This window comes from Oryzias latipes, chromosome 22, assembly GCF_053564925.1.
Source record: "Oryzias latipes strain Hd-rR chromosome 22, Olatipes_Hd-rR_3.1".
Taxonomy (NCBI): Eukaryota; Metazoa; Chordata; class Actinopteri; order Beloniformes; family Adrianichthyidae; genus Oryzias; species Oryzias latipes.
Genome location: NC_136258.1, coordinates 17,570,488 through 17,587,955, shown reverse-complemented (window position 1 = coordinate 17,587,955; position 17,468 = coordinate 17,570,488). Strand labels below are relative to the sequence as shown.

Here is a 17,468-nt window from a genome sequence, read left to right as displayed (position 1 = left end):
CCGTTTCTCTGAGCTCAGCCGTAGATCGTGTGCCGGCCTGAAAACGTATGCAGTGTCCCCCGAGGAGAAGAGGCCCTGCAGAGATGAGGAGGTACCTCCGCTGCCTCACAGCTTCTCCTTCACCCAGGCGTCTGGATGGGGGCCCAGAGTAGTCTGCTGCCGATGATAACCCCCACCTCACCAGCAGGCCATTCTGCCTTCTAGGCCTGTGCAGGTCCGCATATCCCCATGGCAACAGTGGCAAGGCTGTCCACACAATGTGAGTGGGCAACTAGCCAAGTGCTGCCAAACTGGGGCGAGGGAGAGACATTTTGGGAAAATGTTCAATCCAGAATCTTTTCACCTTTATTTTGTCTCTGGGTAATCATGTTTTTGGCTCCACTGAATCAACCTCAGAGGCTTGGATAGTAAATGTTACAGCCCAGAGGTCAGAAGCACCAACGAGTTTCCCTCATTTCCATTTGTTTCTGAAATGCGGCTGAAAATGGAAGTTCTTCGATTAGAAGTGGAAAGCACTTTAATACAGGAGGTAGTCCTGGTGTGTTTAAAGAGACTTTGTCACATTGGTACTAAGCCTGTGTAAACACAGGTAGTTCAATGACTTTTTCAGCTACCACCTAAAGTTGACCCTCCCCTCCGAGCCGGTGGGAAGACACTATAAGGACGTGTTTACTGAAAGTGGATATCTGCTGTTTGTTTTGTTGCTCTGCTTTCCGACCGTAAACAGCTCAACCGTTTCCTTGAGTGGCGTTTGAAAAGTGCATGCGTGCGAGCCATGTGTTATATTTGTTGATAACGGGATTTGCTCAAACTGTGAATCACCAGTCGAAAGAAGGTTAATTGTCAGCACAAGTGGTAGAATGGGTACATGCAATAATTATTAGCCCACTTTGCTTTATTATTTAATGACGCTAATTAGGCATTAACTGTGGTCCTCATTTTGGATCACCACTTCAAATGCATGTCAAATTGCATTAAGTTCACTTTGACATCCGTTCATTGAGCTAAAAGGGTGGCGTTTTGTAGATGTCCTTAGCGTGTTCATTGTTATGAAACCCATCTGTTGTTGATGTATTGATCCGAAAATTAGTGCAGGGATTTGGAGAAACGGCTCAATTAAGTGCCTCCTTGTTTTATTAGCTCAGAGGACAATGGATTTTGTGATATTATAAATTATTTGCGTGCACGCTTTTCATTTCTTTGGTGGTTATTTGATGCTATAAGCCCATGTTAAGAAGCACATTAAACATGAGGGGGGAAAAAAGAGAGCCAATGTTTAAAGAGCTGGAGTAATCGTTCCTGAAGCAAAAATAAATGCTGGGTTGTTGGCCACTCATCCGAATGAGACTGGCATGAATGTGGCATTAAGGTGAGGTTAAAAGTGACAAGAAAAGAAAGCAAGAGATCAGGGCATGGCTGCCAGTGCATGTCAATGCCCTACACTGTCATCAAATAGCCCCGTGCTGCTTATACTGCAGCCCAGACGCAAATTAATTTGGACGCCTGCAAAGACTGCAGAGCCCAGGACTCATCTCTGCCCTTTAATAAAAGAAAAGACACCAAGGGAGGGTATTCTTCCAGCAGAGGGGTGGGGAGGTAGAGAAGGCTTTTGAGTGATTTCAGTGCAGGGGCACAGCATCTGAGATGAGATGGGAGGGTACAGAGGATACGCTTGCTTGTCCTGCTATGATGACAAGATGGCTCAGCCACCACTGTGCCGACCCCCCGCCCCCCTCCTTTGCTGTCGTCCTCTGGTTCTCCCCCCCCTCAGGACACCAGAGAGACCAGAGAGATGGAGGCGCAGGAGTTTTTCGAGGGGGCCACACTGCAGTTAGCTGTCGTTTAATCTTTTCCTTGGCTCACTGGATATTCTTTCACTACATGCCCCACTCCCTCATCTCCCCAAATCTGTACCTGCTCATCCCTGGGTCTGCTTACAGGGGAGCTCTTGATCAGTGAGGTGATGGAGAATGGCCCTCGTCACACACTCCAAATAGGATTGGATTGCCTGGGAGCAAAAGGTGAGAGCCACATGAAGCCTGGTTTTAAAAAAAGTCCATAAATGAAAATATCAGTGGCGGTTGGGGCATAAGGACTCTTCAGATACCACTATCAGAACATGAGCTCTTTTGCAATTGACCAGTTGAATTAAGAGGATTGCGCTGTTGCAAATCACCTGCAATACCACAGTGCATGTATTTTGCTGCTGCAGAGATGGGCCAAGAAAGCAGGGGAGGATGGTGGAGGTCTTGTTCTCCCCTGGCATGTCATTGGCATGTCGTTAACCTCCCAGGGCTCAGGGGAAAAGAGTCAGGCCTGCGTGTGATTTAAACTTAAGTTTGGTTTGAAAGGTGCCTGTGGAGAGGTGGACCCCTGCTGGAGGACAAGGTAACAAAACAGCAGCAGGCCAACAAAAGGAAGGCTGGACACTGGAGTAAAGGGTTAAATGAAAACACATGCTGGGTCACAGAACCCCCCCCTCCGGGATCATTACTATACCATTAAGTGGCTCAAATTAAGTGTTTCAATAATGTGGAAATCCATACTATTTCCTCTAAACTCATTTATCTCTGATGACATGTAGACCAAATGTTTACAAAAACAGAATTTTGATTGAAAAGTTTCAAAATAGAAGTTTACATATCCTTTTCTGAGACCACTTTGATTTTGTTTTTTTGTGCCTATCCAAGGAAAGTCTTTGTAGATGTTTTTTTTTTCTATTGTCCTCATGAACGTTTTTAAAAAGAATACATTAGAAATTGTGAATTAAACTTTTAGGGCTAATCAGGTAGTCAGGCTATTTGCAGCAACATGGTGTTCATTATTGTATTTTGTGCTGCTTTACTTCTCCTCTGACCAGTCCTAATTTTGGACTTATTTTTCATCTTTTCATGCTCATTCTAACTTTTTCCTCCTCACTGAAGCAAAATGTCTATTTTTTATTAACATGTGTGAATATTTTCTAACAAGATTTTGTGATCAAATAAAATAAAGACAAAGAAAAGCTTTGTTGGAGTAATTTTTTGCTGACAAATAGTACTTTAACATTGGGAGTTGGGTCATGTAGACCCACTAGACAGAACCCTTTTCTTCAATAATTTGTGATCTTCACTGGTGTCTATGGATTACATGAAATCCTTCCACCTTTATCCACCTTTGTCGTGGTAGGAAGAACACGCCAATGTAAGGGTGGGGTCATCTATGATAGCAACATTTTTTGACATCTGTCAAAAATGACTTTGTTTTCAGGAGTATGGATTTATAATGTTTTATCTAGATACAAAATCCCAAACCTTGTCTTAACCCTTGTGCTATCTTAGATGACCCCCCCTTACATTGACGTGTTATTCCTACCATAATAAAGGTGGATAAAGGTGGAAAGATTTCATGTAATCCATGGACACCAGTGAAGATCACAAATCATTGAAGAAAAAAGGTTCAGAGCACTGTCTAGTGGGTCTAGATGACCCAACTCCCAATGTTAAAGTGCCTAAGATAGCACAAGGGTTACGGAACCTCATTCAAATTCAAATTCAAATTCAAATTTTATTTGTCACACACACAATCATACACCGTACAATGTGCAGTGAAATGCTTAGGCGACCACCCGCGACCTCAAACAAAGAAAGAATATCAATATGAAAATCTTGTTTTGACTCACCAAGTCAAAAGTAAACACAAGAAAGCATAAAAATACATATTTTTTGTGGTTGATTGGAAATGTAGGTAAAGCGTTTGGCTTCAGCGAGTGTGACCCGATGAGTTGGAGCTTGTGGCTGGAGCCCAAAGCTGAAAAAAGTGCAAAGATTCAAAAAAAGAGCTTTAGCAACTCTTGCTAGTTTAGTGTGATCAAACACCATTGGTGACACAACAATCTTCTGTTCCTTCTTTTCAGTATTGCACTTTCCACCCCCTTCTTTTCTACAGTATTAATGCCCTTCACTACTTTTTTTCTTACATCTTATCCCTTTTAATTAGAAAGCAAATTCTGCAGCCTGGAGAGACCTAATCCCCTACAGCCCAACAATGCACTGAGACGCTTTGAACAGCCGACCTGCAACCTCAACCCCCGATGCTTCGAATTCCCCCCACCATGCTGGACCTTCAAGGGGGAAGGGGGTCTTTTTTTTTTACACAATTACTAAAAGAAACGAGTTCCGCACTATTTGCAAAACTATACATATTTGCGTTTGAGGAATGTTAACAGCAATTAACAACCAAGTGACAGATGAGACAGAACAACATGAGTACATGCCAACTCTGTCTACATCCCCAGTGAGAGATGTTGCTGCAGCTGATTTGCATATATATTAATGCCCCTTATTGTATAGATAAGATCCCATTAGCTGTGGTGATTCTGGTGGAAGGTGCAATCACTAGGACGCTAAAAGTCTTGTTATTATGTCAAAATTATGCTTACATTGGTGGAGGGCAAGGAGAGGGAAAGGGGTTATGGCACTGATACAAGGTGGAAGGCAATTAGATGCCCCGGTCATCTTGACAATGGGCTGAGATTAGATTGTAAAAGTCTGAAAGGAAAAAGAGAGAAATAAAAAGGGACCTCATTAGATGTCAGCACATTTGCACCGCTTGTTCCCTAAAATGGCAAACTTCCATAGCTTAGTGCGTCTTCAGTGCTGAAACTTCATTCCAGCTTCATTTCTGGGCTGGTGCGTTTTACAGCAACTCTGGGCATTAACATGAGGGCAAAGCGATCATTTGATGAGCGGTTTGTCAATGCATTCATAAAGCTGTCAAAGGCTCCCTCTGGACACTCTTGCAGTCATCTTATGGCACTGATGAAGATGAAGAGGAGGAGAAAACCAGGCGTTCAAAGAGGCAAATTGTGATCTATTGATTCCTGCACACAACTCAAAAAATTAAAAACACGTGCTGCATTGCTGACCAACAGATTCCACTTCTCCTATTATTATTGGTGAATTAAAATACCTCACAATAGTGATCTGTTTGTCTTTGAAGCTCTTTAATTAAAGTTTACCTTTTAAAGTTTAAAAACCAGCTTGTTGGGGTCCCTATATGCTTTCTTCTGCTCAGATATGTGTATTTATTTAATTAACTCAAATTTATTTCAAAAGCATCAGCAACAGCTCTCATCACACCAAAACTGTTGTTATGGTAGTTGCTCCTCGGTGGGGTCTAGCTGACTCAAAAGTTCTTCTGGTGAAGCACATCTGTTTGATCATCTGCAGGAATGAAAACATATTTTTCTGTTATTTGCAATTAAGAATTCACAAGTGGTGGATGTGAAAGCAATCTCTAGAAGAGTTAACAGTTATTGTCCTCAGAGAAGTGATGGATGTTGAGCTGGGAAACAGACCAAACTAATAAATGCAGCAATAAAGTAGCCCAAAAGAAAAAAGAGAAAAGAGCATTTTTTTGGTCTGCTGCAACTTTTATTGGTTAAAATGTAATGCTTTTTATTTTTAAATCAAATTTAGATTTGTCAGCTGGACCTTTTCTATAAATAACTTCCTGAAAACTCTGTATCACTTTAGTTAAAAGACTTTTAACCAAATTACTTTGAATCGTGTCCGAAAACAACAAACAGTCAAACTGCTGTTCTCTCAAGCATATTCCCAAAATGCAAGGATTTGATCCTCACAGAAAAAAAACAATAAACAGCTGAAAAAAATTACAAACTTCTAAGCTGTTTGCTATTTAACAGGTATCCGTTTTCTGTTGATTAATGTATTTGGATGAATTGGACAATTAGAAAATACTGTTTATCATATCAGATCATAGCAGAATTATTATTTTCTCTTCTCTTTAATATTGGAACAAGTACAGGTATCTATTTAAGTTAAGCTACAAGTGTAAGACAGTGAGCAAAAAGCAGACTTTTTAGCCTACATAATTATTGTATGATAAAGACAGCATGACCAAATTAAATATCAGTGTAATATACACACACATTCATTATTAAATGTAGCTTTTGCTAAAGGAGTGCAACATTTTATCTCAGGAATTGGTTAAAAAGTAACGTTTCATTTAAAATAACATGCATTTTATGCCATTTCTGCAGACTGCACATAGCCATGTATTTTTGTGAACTTTGTAAGTAAGAGAAATAAAAATGTCCCTTTCATCTTTGGTTTCCTGTTTTTTTCTGATTGAAGCAACATTCTTTATGACTGTCTTTTTATCGACTCCTTCAAATCAAATGTTGTCGTCAACTGCAGTGTTTGCTGAACATGCTTTATTGATATACTGCCAGGAACAAAAAGTTACTTAATTTATCCTCTTTATTAATAATTGCTCAACTAATTAATACTGATTGAGTTGCCCTAAGCAGGGTAGAGTTGTGTGTTTTGTGTGTGTGTGTAATGGGGAGTTTTGGGAGACAACGCACTCCCACTTCTGTTTGCTCAAAGCTCATTGAATCTTTGTTGCTTCCTGTCTCAATTAGTTACTCGCGCTGTCACTCTGTCTGTCACGTCTTGGTGTTTCACGATCACACGCCGGTGGAGTGGGCCGCTTAAATGAACAAACAAGTCTAAATGTAAGTGCGAGAGCGTGGGTCATACTCTGCGCCTAAGGCCACTGTATTTCTTTCCTACTCAAGAGTTCAATTTTCAGAAAGCTACTTAGGTATTATTCTAATCCCCACCTCGCTTTTTCCTCCTCTAGGCCAGAACCTCAGGTTACCAGTTTGGACATTTGATTTGGCTCAGTGCAAAGTTGGAAGTTGCACTTCACGCTTCAGTTACTCACAACATCGTGTGTGGCACAAGGAGTGAATAATAGCAGATTTAAAGTCTTGGGTTTTGTTTCAAGACAGCAATAGCCTGGCACTTCCAGCTACTAACTGTTTAGCTTTTTCGTTTATGTTTGTTGGAGTCAGTGCCAACTTATTAATAAAACATCATGATTTAATTTGGTTTAAAGCTACATTAGCATGACAAAATCGATAGCTTTGATTTAGTATTCATGCATTTCGCAGAACATATTTGTGGCTCTCTCGGGTCTGTCAATGCTCCAAGGTGGTGTTTCTTGAGGCAGCTGCAGATGGGGAAGCAGTGGAGGTTATGGGGAGGACTGCAGGGAGCTGTAGGCATGGCTGCCTCAGTGGGATCTTTTTCTCTTGTACACTTTTGTTGTCTAAATATTTTACAAACCTAATTGGCATCCCCATGGGAAGCTTGCCAGCTGTCTGCCTGATGGCGAGGGTTTCTCATTTGGTGCACTGTGCAGGTTAGCTAACAGCGTAGCTCGCAGAGTGCATGCTACATGCTGCACGTGGTCTGATCACACACAGGTTTTGCTCGTTTGCTCAACAACAGCCTTTCCTGCCACAGAGTGAAAAAAGGTGATGTCTCAAGCAGAGTGCAAAAAACAGATCACTGCTGCCAGAGGGATGTGTTGCAAGAAGCTGGCCACCTGCTGGCAGGGTGCATGAACCTCATCATGGCCTGGTAATTATCAGCTCTAACCTACATTTCTCCATATTTCTCACCCAGGAGCCTCTTTACTAAAGTCAAATTAAATTAGGATTTAAAATGTTCAGTGTTTTAGGAAGGTCTTTGAACTCACACTTTCTCCCCAGGAAGCTGATTTTATTACCTTCCACTGAATAAATCTCTTCTTTTTTCCATCAAGCTCCAAGCCTGCTCTTTAACTTCAGCTAACTCTTTAAATGAGATAATCTGATGCCACTGAAAGATCCCAAAGGTCAAAAAAGCGATTATATATACAAAGCCAACTTATGCTTGGCTTTTACTTTGAATGTAAATGGACTGAACAAAAAGTTTGTGTGTGTGTATGGGAGGGGGGGGTGTCAAAGTTTTTTTTAAAGGAATAGTCAAAAACTGCTGACACTGTGATATTATACATAAAAATGCATTTGTTTAATTTATTGGGTTTTCAACAGCTTTTTTATGGAAATATAAAGCAAAATTACATGACATTGCACGTTGGTGTTAAAACATATTGTTCCTGCATTTTTAAACCATTGTGTGTCACTCAGGATCTAAAAAGCTCAGCTCCCTGTAAAATACAGACTATAAAGTCTTCATTCACACTGGGCATGTGGCATGGATTCCTGAACAAGCTAAAAGCGCATTCTTAAACGTGTTTAGACTATGGTGTTCAAACTGGACAAGCAGGGAGGGGCTTCTTCTTCTTAAAATGTTTGAACAGCACGAAAAAGGATGTAAAAATGTAGGTAGAGATGTGTGAATGCGAGAGTTTTCAATGTAACATCCAAAATATTTATATTTGCGCGTTTAAATAGACTTTTCATTGAAAGTGGTCACTTAAATCCACGTTGCACTCAACTGTTATTTAGTGGTTTCAAATTATTAAATTTCATTCTGATGGTCTGTTTGAACTTCTCTAAGTTGTCACGTCCATCCCTTTATGTTTTGATGCATTGAGCTGCTGACATGTTTTATGTTAATGCTCTGCATAAATGCACCAAGAGGGGAGTATCAATGGGTAGGAGGATGATTTTTTTTTCTAAATTTTTAGGATGAATATCCAGATAACTGGAATGTATTGATGAGTCTTCACATAGTGGGACTGCTACACACACATAGAGTGCACTCAAATTCATTCATAACCTGCTGTCATCTCACCTAACATAACAGCGGCGCTGCTGTAGTGGTCTGCATGGCTGGGTGGGCTTTGGCTTGCTGTGTCAAACCCCTGCCATCATGTTCTGCCTGTAGAACATGTTGACTCTGCACACATTATCACTGCTGCATGGGGCTGCATAGTCATACAGGATAATTGGGATGCAATGGGGACACAACAGTGGGAAGTGCAAAACTTTGCAAGTTGTTCAAGGGTAAACAGGACTTGTCTTTCAGAAAGCATTGCAGTGACATCTGAAGGGTTCACTCTTAAACTTTTCCATTTAAGCCAAAACAAAAATTTTAACATCAAAATTTGGGGGTCACGTAAAGCTTTACCTAAGACATACGCAGAAAAAGACTGTTTAATGGGTCTGTTTAAAATGCTGAGATCCAGAGTGGATTTTCACTTGTGCGACCAATCCAGCAGACACTGCTTTGGTACTTTTAGAGATGACTAACAGCTGCAACCTCTCTACTATAGTTGAGATCCTCTGCAAAAATCTTGGCTCAAGGCCCATCAGGATTTTTCTTTTCTTTTCTTTTTTTCAAACAAGAGACCGGATGTAGAGGATGTAGAGGATCAAGGGATATTAAGCTTAGTAAGAGCACTGCATTCATGGCTCATGTGCCTGGTGGCTGGGACTGGAGAGAGCATATGCTGAGGTCTTTATTGGCATTCTGAGGGAGACGGGAGGAACAATCAATTAACAATGAAGCTGCATGTCCCCCAGGGGCTGGTGGAAAATCCAGATGATTTAGTGGACACACACATGGAAAGCTGCCAATTCAGTAGGCTTGAGTTCACTGTCAAATGCCACAAGGTATACACCACAGATTTGTTTTCTAAACAAAAGTGATTATAGGTAATGTACTATATTTTTGTAGGTGGCGGATTTGGGTGGGTACTGGCAAGTCAAGAGTTAGAATGGCGGCTCTTGACTTTAATTGACCAAGGTGATAAGTGTTGTGAGAGGGACAGGGAGGGCGCAAAGAGTTGTGCTGCACCCCTGGTTGTGATGCAGACCTGTAAGCAGCATTTGGGGGCAGCGCTGATTATTCAACATGTTTCTTTAATCCCAGTCCTTGTGGTAGGAACCTGTGAAAGAGCCTGGTCTTTGTGCCGGGGGGCTAATCGTGTTTTGGAAACGCCGATCGAGGCTAATCTTCTGGCCTGCCTCTAATGTGGAGCCGCTGATATCCTCTGCTGCAATAAATTAAGCTACTTATTAATCTAATTATGGTACATTCATCCCCACAAACTTTCTCCTTCACCATTAACTCCAGTTTCCCTCCATCCGCCCCTCTCCTAACAGAGACCTTGAGAGTGGCTACCCTCTTTCTCTCCCAGACTCCTTGGCCCTGGACGGACCAATTAAGAAGCCTTGGGATCTTGCCTCTAACGAGCCTCCAGGCTCCAGTCAGCCAGACTGAGGTCAGTCTCACTTGTTCTCCATCCTTCCCCCTTTAGCCTCTCTAAAATCTCCACCTGCTTCATTAAAGTCTTTACTTTTGTTGCCTCCAATTTTAGATGCGCGCATAAAATTTAAAAAAAATTCAAGCAGTGAAACATTTATTTATTTATTCATCTTATAGAATTAAAATCACTCACTTTTTAGTCCTGCTTGATTCAGTCATCCTTCATGACTCTCTCACTGGCGCCAACTGAAGTGAACCTCTTAATAGTTCAGCTTTTATGAAAGCCAGTATTCCCAGATTTTGTGTGATGCTTCTTTTGTTCCAAGTTGTTCTTATCCTTTAACTTTTCTCCTGGTAAGTCAGATTGTCTCTCTTGGAAAGCCATGGGAATTTCATATGGGAATTTTGAGGATTTTCTGTGAGTCGGATGACAGGAGTGGTCTGTCCACGGACAGTGACCCTGAAGGAAGATAAAAGCAGTTCACGTCAGTGCTTTAACAGCTAAAACAAGTATCCCGTCCTCTGTGAACACCTGTGACTGCCTTTCTAGCACAGCTCAACCCAACCCCACATTCTTTGACTTTACTAGGTGCAGAATGTCACTTGATGTTTGAATCCCTCCTTTTGATTAAGCACTCTTTGTGTTTGACCTAGGGCACTTTCTTTAGTCATTGAGATCAGAAAGAAGCACTGCTCTTGTTGACTGAAAGTTTAAAAAGGTATTCCCCTCTCAACAAAGGAGTTTCTAAATGCAGTTGTAAAGATTTCTGTAAGATTTGCCAATTTCTACTTCAAAAATTTCCCAGAATGAACTCCCTCAACAGTTATGAAAGGCTGGAAGCACACTTTCAACACTCAAATACACTTTTTTCTAAGTTAGGTACTCCAACTCTGCCTAGTGTTTTCACGTCGACCATATGAATTTTAATGTGGACCATTTACTTTTATGTACAGTCCCCAATACCTTGTTTGTTTGTGGCACTAAAAGGTGACAAAAACTCTTGAAGGTGGGCTTTTATGCATGACATCATCTTAACTTAAAGTGTAAGACTGGAATACAACCAGCATGAAGATATGGATAAAGCATGTATTGTTGAGATCATCTTTTGATTTGGTCATTTGGGTTTGTCCAAGGCATCAAACATTTGGCTTCCCATTTTCACAATCCCTCATTAAAAATAAATTGGAGAGGGTGAGTATGAAGCACTAATGTGTGTTTACATTCTCACAAATCCGTTTTTATGTTGCAGAGCATCTCTCTGTGCACAAATGAAAAGGACAAAGGACTACATGACACATTTAAGTCAAAAAGACAATGGCACCATTTAAGTTCAATGTTTATTTTAAAAATAAAATAAACATAAAAACTGAGGTGGAAAAAGGTAGCTATTGAGTTTTAACAACATCTATAAAAAGAACTTTTTCAGTATGTGTTTGTTTATTTATTTATTTTTATAGAGTTTGCTTATTTTTAATTAAGTGTGTTTGCAACAAGCCCCCTAGTGGTTATTTGGTGAACTGACCCAGTGATCAATTTATTTTAATTTTGAATCTGCTTCAAACTGGAAGTTTGTCAGACATTAGATTGTACTATAGATTATAGCAATACAAATGAATAGACGTTTTAATTCCTCATCAAACTGACATCATGTAGACTTCTCCTGCGCAACCCCACTGCCATATTTAGTAAAGGTGGAACTTTTTTCACTTTTAGTGCTGCCAAGCATTTTAAAACGTTCCCCAGGGGTTTCAACTCACAGACTTGGGTCTGTGGAAACATGGGTCATACAAAACATTTAAGTATTTGAAACATAAACAACTCTTGAGGATATGGCCAGCAAGCCAATGAGGTGAATAGCTGAAAAAAGAAACACATTTTGTCACTGAATCATTATAATTACTATGATTAATTAATATCTTTAATAACAAACTTCTAAATTACAGCACTGCTTTATTTTATTTTAACATGGAAAAAAATGTGGAACATCTTCTTTTCAGATAGTCGCTTACTTTGTTAACACAGTGACTCTTCTGCCACACTGTGCTGCTCTAGTGAGCTGTGATTGGTGCAGGTGTTGATCTGCAGGTGTGTGGCTGCAGGTGCTGACAAACCAGAGGACCAGGTAAATCCAGCTATAGCTCTTTTTTATGCAGGATTAAAAATTACGCCTTATTCATGATCAGCCATAGCCTCCACTTCACTCCCAATTTAAGATTACTCCTCAAAACTCACCTTCCACAGGTGTAAAATATGAAAATTTGACATTTTCGCTGTCCCTCTGTGGGTCACTAAATGCTCTCCCCTCAAAGTGATGCAGGGGGGTGAGATGGCAGGAACGTGCTGTTGTTTGTTCTCAAAACAAAGCGTCTTTGCTGATATCAAGCTCCCATTAGATATGGAGAATTGAGTGTGCGGTCTTCACCGCGCTCGAAACAGCGAGGTGATAACGCAACACAGAGGCAGGCCAGGATGCTAATTGCATGCCGAATATTTATAGTCCAGACAATTAGCTGTTGCCTTTTATATGCAAAATAAAAACAGCAGCAGTGGCAACCGAGAGAGGAATGGGGATGGTGGTGGGGGGTGGTAAGTAATTAAGATGCTGAGAACAGGACAGGGACATGCAGTCTGTTGTGCTCTGATTTGTTGCTAACAAACACAATAATTAGCCTGTTATTGCAGGATAATGAAGTTGCCTATGTCCTTTTCCCTCAGCCAATTGCTATCCTGAACAAGGACGTTCCCAACACAGCGGCTGCTGCTGTGGACAGGAGTCCAAGGAGGACATTTGTGAAGCAGAGCTACATAACGTATTTTATGGATCTACTTTGCATTATATTGTATTGGTTCAGGGAAACGTATAGGTTGCTTCATTCAGTAGGTAAAGGCAATTTCGAGGTATGTAAGGAAACAGAACGGCGTCCATTTTATGGGTATACTTGTCAGTGTGCACCTTCATATAGTATTTGTGACCACATGTTCACAGAGTCAACAATGTTGTCTGGAAGGATTAGGTGCAGCTCGAGCTGATTTGATATTTGTGGCTGATAGTGCTTGTAAGCAGGTCTTTGTTCCCTCCCATTGTGGCTGAGATTAAGGCAAACCTTCTCTTCATCATCCTGCTTAGGTGTAGTAATAACCTAGATAAAGCTACTCTTTGATTGAATCATTTCTGCGTGTGTCCAGGACCTCTTCATTCCGTCAGATGTCACTTATGTCCCACACTTCATTTCTACTCTTTGTAGCTTCTCTAAAGCCTCTTTCTGTCATTTTATTGCTTTCAATTTAAACATTTTTGATCTTTTAAACCTGTCAGACAATGCCTGTCATTTTTGTGAATATTCGAGTGTCTTTTTTTGACGTGAAAGTATCTAATTAGTTTCCTTAATTTGGAAATAGTCAAAGAACGATAAAAGACGGGTTAAAAAAAGTTTTTTTTTGAAAGTTTTAATTAGTTTCTGGTACTGGAAGACTCAAACCCATGGAAATTGGAGCCAGCCTTGGCAGAAAAAACACATACAAATATTTTTAAAAATGATAAGGAAACAAAAAGCTGAATATAACATAATCAAACAGAACCCGGAAATAGAAGCCGAAACAGGTGACGAGTAGAGATCTAACAGTAAACTAAAACCACAAATCTATGCCGATTAACAGAAGCGGCTCAATACTAACACAAGCCAAGTGTGGGAAGAACAGGAACAAAACCCCAAAAACTGAACTTAATAAAATGTCATTAGAGTTTAAAACCAAGAAAAATAAGATAGCAACACTTTAAATATTTGACACATTGACCAATGTTGATTAAAGCAGAAATAATAGAAAAGTAGGTTTTCCTGAGATTTGAAATTTAACTGAAGGTTTGGGGCTTTGTTTTGTCTCATTTGAAAATAAAATGCAGAGAAACGCCTATTTACTTCTTCCTCTTTTACTCTCAGTCTCAACAGAGCAAATACTCCATGCTGCTCTCTACTGGTTTTGTTCTGATTTTAAAATGAGCAAAACACCTGTAAGATCCAAGACTTGAACTGAACTGCTAATAGAATCTAATAGTTTGCAACAGCCTCGGCAACGAGCATTCAAGTAACCACTTCTGATGAATAGTCTATGTAAACACACTTAAATGCGGATTTTGGGTTTTGTGTGCTAAATTTCACGTTAATGCATCCCAATGCAAGTTTTTCAGACTGTTTTCAGGCTCTAAAACCAAAATACACGGCCATAGGTATATGTTGAAAGTTAAACCAGACTGGCGTTTGACCAATCAGGTTTAAGGCCACTTGAATGTTGTGGGTGCTTCAGAAAGTGACAGTCCTGGAGCCTCTAAAAAAAAAAACAGAGTATAGCTTAAGGCTGTAGTAGATCATTTTGGCTGCCATGGTTTATTTTGTCACCAAAATTACTTAAACATTTAGAATTTTCTCAAACATTTGACATAGTTTGGGATATATATATATTTTTTTGTGGCTATTTTGTTCTTGTTATTTGGTGCTGAAATTGCCCATCATAGTTTGTGTGGATTGAATCCTTTAGTTCGGTCTTTCAGTTATGTCTTGGTTTTGGTCATGTTTTTGTCATGTTTCATGTTTTTCACTCTGTCAGCAACACCTAATTTAGGCTGCCAAATATCCACAGCTAGCATGATTTATGTTTATGGTCTTTAGTGTATTTGCATATCTGGTTTTCAGATCTTCATTGTCAGGTCATCTGCTTCTGACAAAGCAGATAACAGTTTGTGTCTTCAAAACTTCTTACTTTATAAAAAAAAAAGAGTAATTTTAGTGGATTGATTTTTGACATTTAGAAGCCTTAAATTATCTGTTTTGTGAAGATTTTTGTCTGTTTAGTCTATTTAGTTTGGTTCAGCAATCACCTATTGAATTCTACGACTTTATGTTCTTTATGATTCATGTTTATTACACAATCACTGGCATAAAGCCTATTGAGATGACTACTGTTGTAAATATTGGGCTATATAAATAAAATTGAATTGAATTGAATTGAACTTTGGGTCCTATATTGCCACTTCCTAACATAGTAAAGTACAAACTGAAAATAAATGTTCAGATTTCAGAAAAATAAACAGTTGTCAAGTCCTTGAGAGTTAAGTTACTGCTTGAGCTAAAGTTATCTGGCTGCCAATTGTTTCACATTTGATTCATATTTAACCGAAAAGTTTTTACTTCGATTCAAGTAATCCAGTAGTATTTAGCATGGTTGCCACATTTGTAATTTAGATATAAGAAGCCGAAAAAGTTTTTCTAACACCAATTTTTCCTATACTTTCTGATCATTAATTTCTATATTATTCACTGTACTTAGGTTTTGGTGCAATGTAAATCCTAAAGACAGCCATGTGTCAAGCTCATGTAATAAATGAGGGTGTATGTATGTTGGGCACAAAGACGATTTTCATGTTATTTTCTGATTTGTTGAATCTTTGAGCTCTTAAGAACTCATGAATTATCAAGTTTTGTAAAGTGATGACTAAAGACAGACATATCTGTCAGGGTGGACATGCATGGCCTGATTCTGACATTTATGAACTGCTGATAATATGGTACAGTTTCATTTAATGAAACACACCTTCTCTGGAAACTTTCCACCAGTTACCACTTTACAAAAGACACCCAAGTCATTGATGTGACTGGATCTTTCTTCTCTCTCTCTCCCTCTCTCTCTCACACACACACACACTAATCTCTACAGGTATTTCTCCTAGGCTTCTGTTATTAGAATGCAGCAAATGCTCTCTTTTGATGCATGTCAGAGGCTCATTCTTTCATCTCCAACATTTAATTTACCGTCCTGTTGTGCCACTAATCCTGTGTCGTGCCATTTCCTCCGCTCCTCAGATTGCTCTCTCAAAGCTCCCTCTCCGCCAGATAAAGAGGAAGGTAATCGCCATTGTCTGGCTACAGATACACCGACGTTGGCTCCCCTTCTTCTGCAGCTCCAAATTAAAGGGCCGTCCTGCCCTCACGCCCCCTTAATCATTGGCCTCGTCTCTCTGCGCGAGTGGACCCCAGGGCTGCTGCACTTTCATCTACAAATAGGCTTTCAGTGGGAACCACCCAGAGCCGGCCTCCTCGCAGGGGATCCACACACACTCCTCTGCTCTGCCTTTCCAGCAGGAGTCACACTTCCAGACTCTTACACTTGATCCTCTTCAGACCTCTGCCTAAAAAACTGGACAAGCGTTTTCTTCCCAAACATCCAGATTAGTCAAATGTTTTAACTCCCCTGAAAGTCTTATTTACAGTTTTTTGTCAGCAATTTTGGCTGAATTTAGATCCAAAACAATATTTATTGATTTGGCCCACGATAAAACCTCTTGAATGAGTGCCATGGAATAGACTTATACATTTCTATTATTTTATTTTCAGACACCCTCATGATTGAACATCATGAGGGTGTCAGGGTGGCACCCCTGCCCTCAGGCTCACAAAATCACTCAACAGCATTTAGCTCATTTCTGTTAATTGTAGTTCCCACTCCTCTCCGCTGCCTTGACATAACACCCGAGGGCTGAGCCAAATCATCGCCATTATGACATTAGCGAGAGCTTATCCGGCGCTAAGAGCTTGAGCTGATACTAACACTAAGAAGTTTAGGATGCTAAGATGAGACCAGGCAGTCGCAGTAGCCTCTGTAAGACTGGCGGACAACAATGAGAGGATACAATAGAGTTCAAAAGATCCGTGCAAGGTTAAGGGGAACTATCTAATTAAGAAAGGGTGCCTTTCAGCACATGCAAGGAAAGACCCACCTCTCGAGCTAATGTGGAAAAGCTGTACTCCTGTTAACCAATAACAAGCTGTTTAGCTAGAGTGACTGATCCCGTGTACAAAGAAGCCACTGCTCTTTGCTAGATGGTTAGGCTCTTGGCTCTGGGTTTATTAAGTCTCCTGTTAGAGAGATTCTCGCCTTTGACTTGGGCGAGGAGGCTGTTAAAAATGCACACAGTAAATTAGCAGAGCAACTGTATTGTGTCTTCATGAAACAAGGATGGGTACCAATGAAGGGTTTTGGGACTGCGGAGGAAGATGATTGCCTGTGATGTGTCCCATGCTGTAATCCTCGGACAAGTGACTGCTTGCTCCTTTTTTAGCCAGCAGAGGGGCTCTGGCTGAGAAAAGGCACTGAGCTTAATTAGACTTGTCTGGGGATGAGATGAGCTTGAGGTGGAGTTAATTAAGATCATAGCTGTGGCTGAAATTGTTTAAACTGTACAGCAAAACCAGTCAGGTCCCAGAGGAGCTTAACAATGCCAGAGAGATAATATCTCTTTGCATTTCATGAATACCCATCCTCAGAAGAGCTTAGGTTTGTAATGTGAACATTTGCCCCCATTTTTTTTATTAAATGTGCCCAAATAAAACCTGGAAATAAGTAATCATGAACTGATCTTAGTATGCATTAAAAGTGACCTTTTAATTAACACCAGTTTTGGCAGA

At 40.2% G+C, this 17,468-nt stretch overlaps 1 long non-coding RNA gene across 2 annotated transcripts; it reads right to left on the bottom strand.

Annotated features, from left to right (window-relative positions):
• Positions 1-3,660: 3,660 nt before the first annotated feature.
• Positions 3,661-15,953, bottom strand: LOC144989087 (uncharacterized). Of its 2 annotated transcripts, none has more exons than XR_013653235.1 (3): positions 15,816-15,953; positions 4,421-4,529; positions 3,661-3,789 (listed from the first exon to the last, which is right to left on the bottom strand). It is a non-coding gene; the product is annotated as an uncharacterized LOC144989087 (long non-coding RNA). The 2 variants fall into 2 exon arrangements; XR_013653234.1 differs by lacking the exon at positions 15,816-15,953 and adding an exon at positions 10,204-10,352.
• Positions 15,954-17,468: the final 1,515 nt, after the last annotated feature.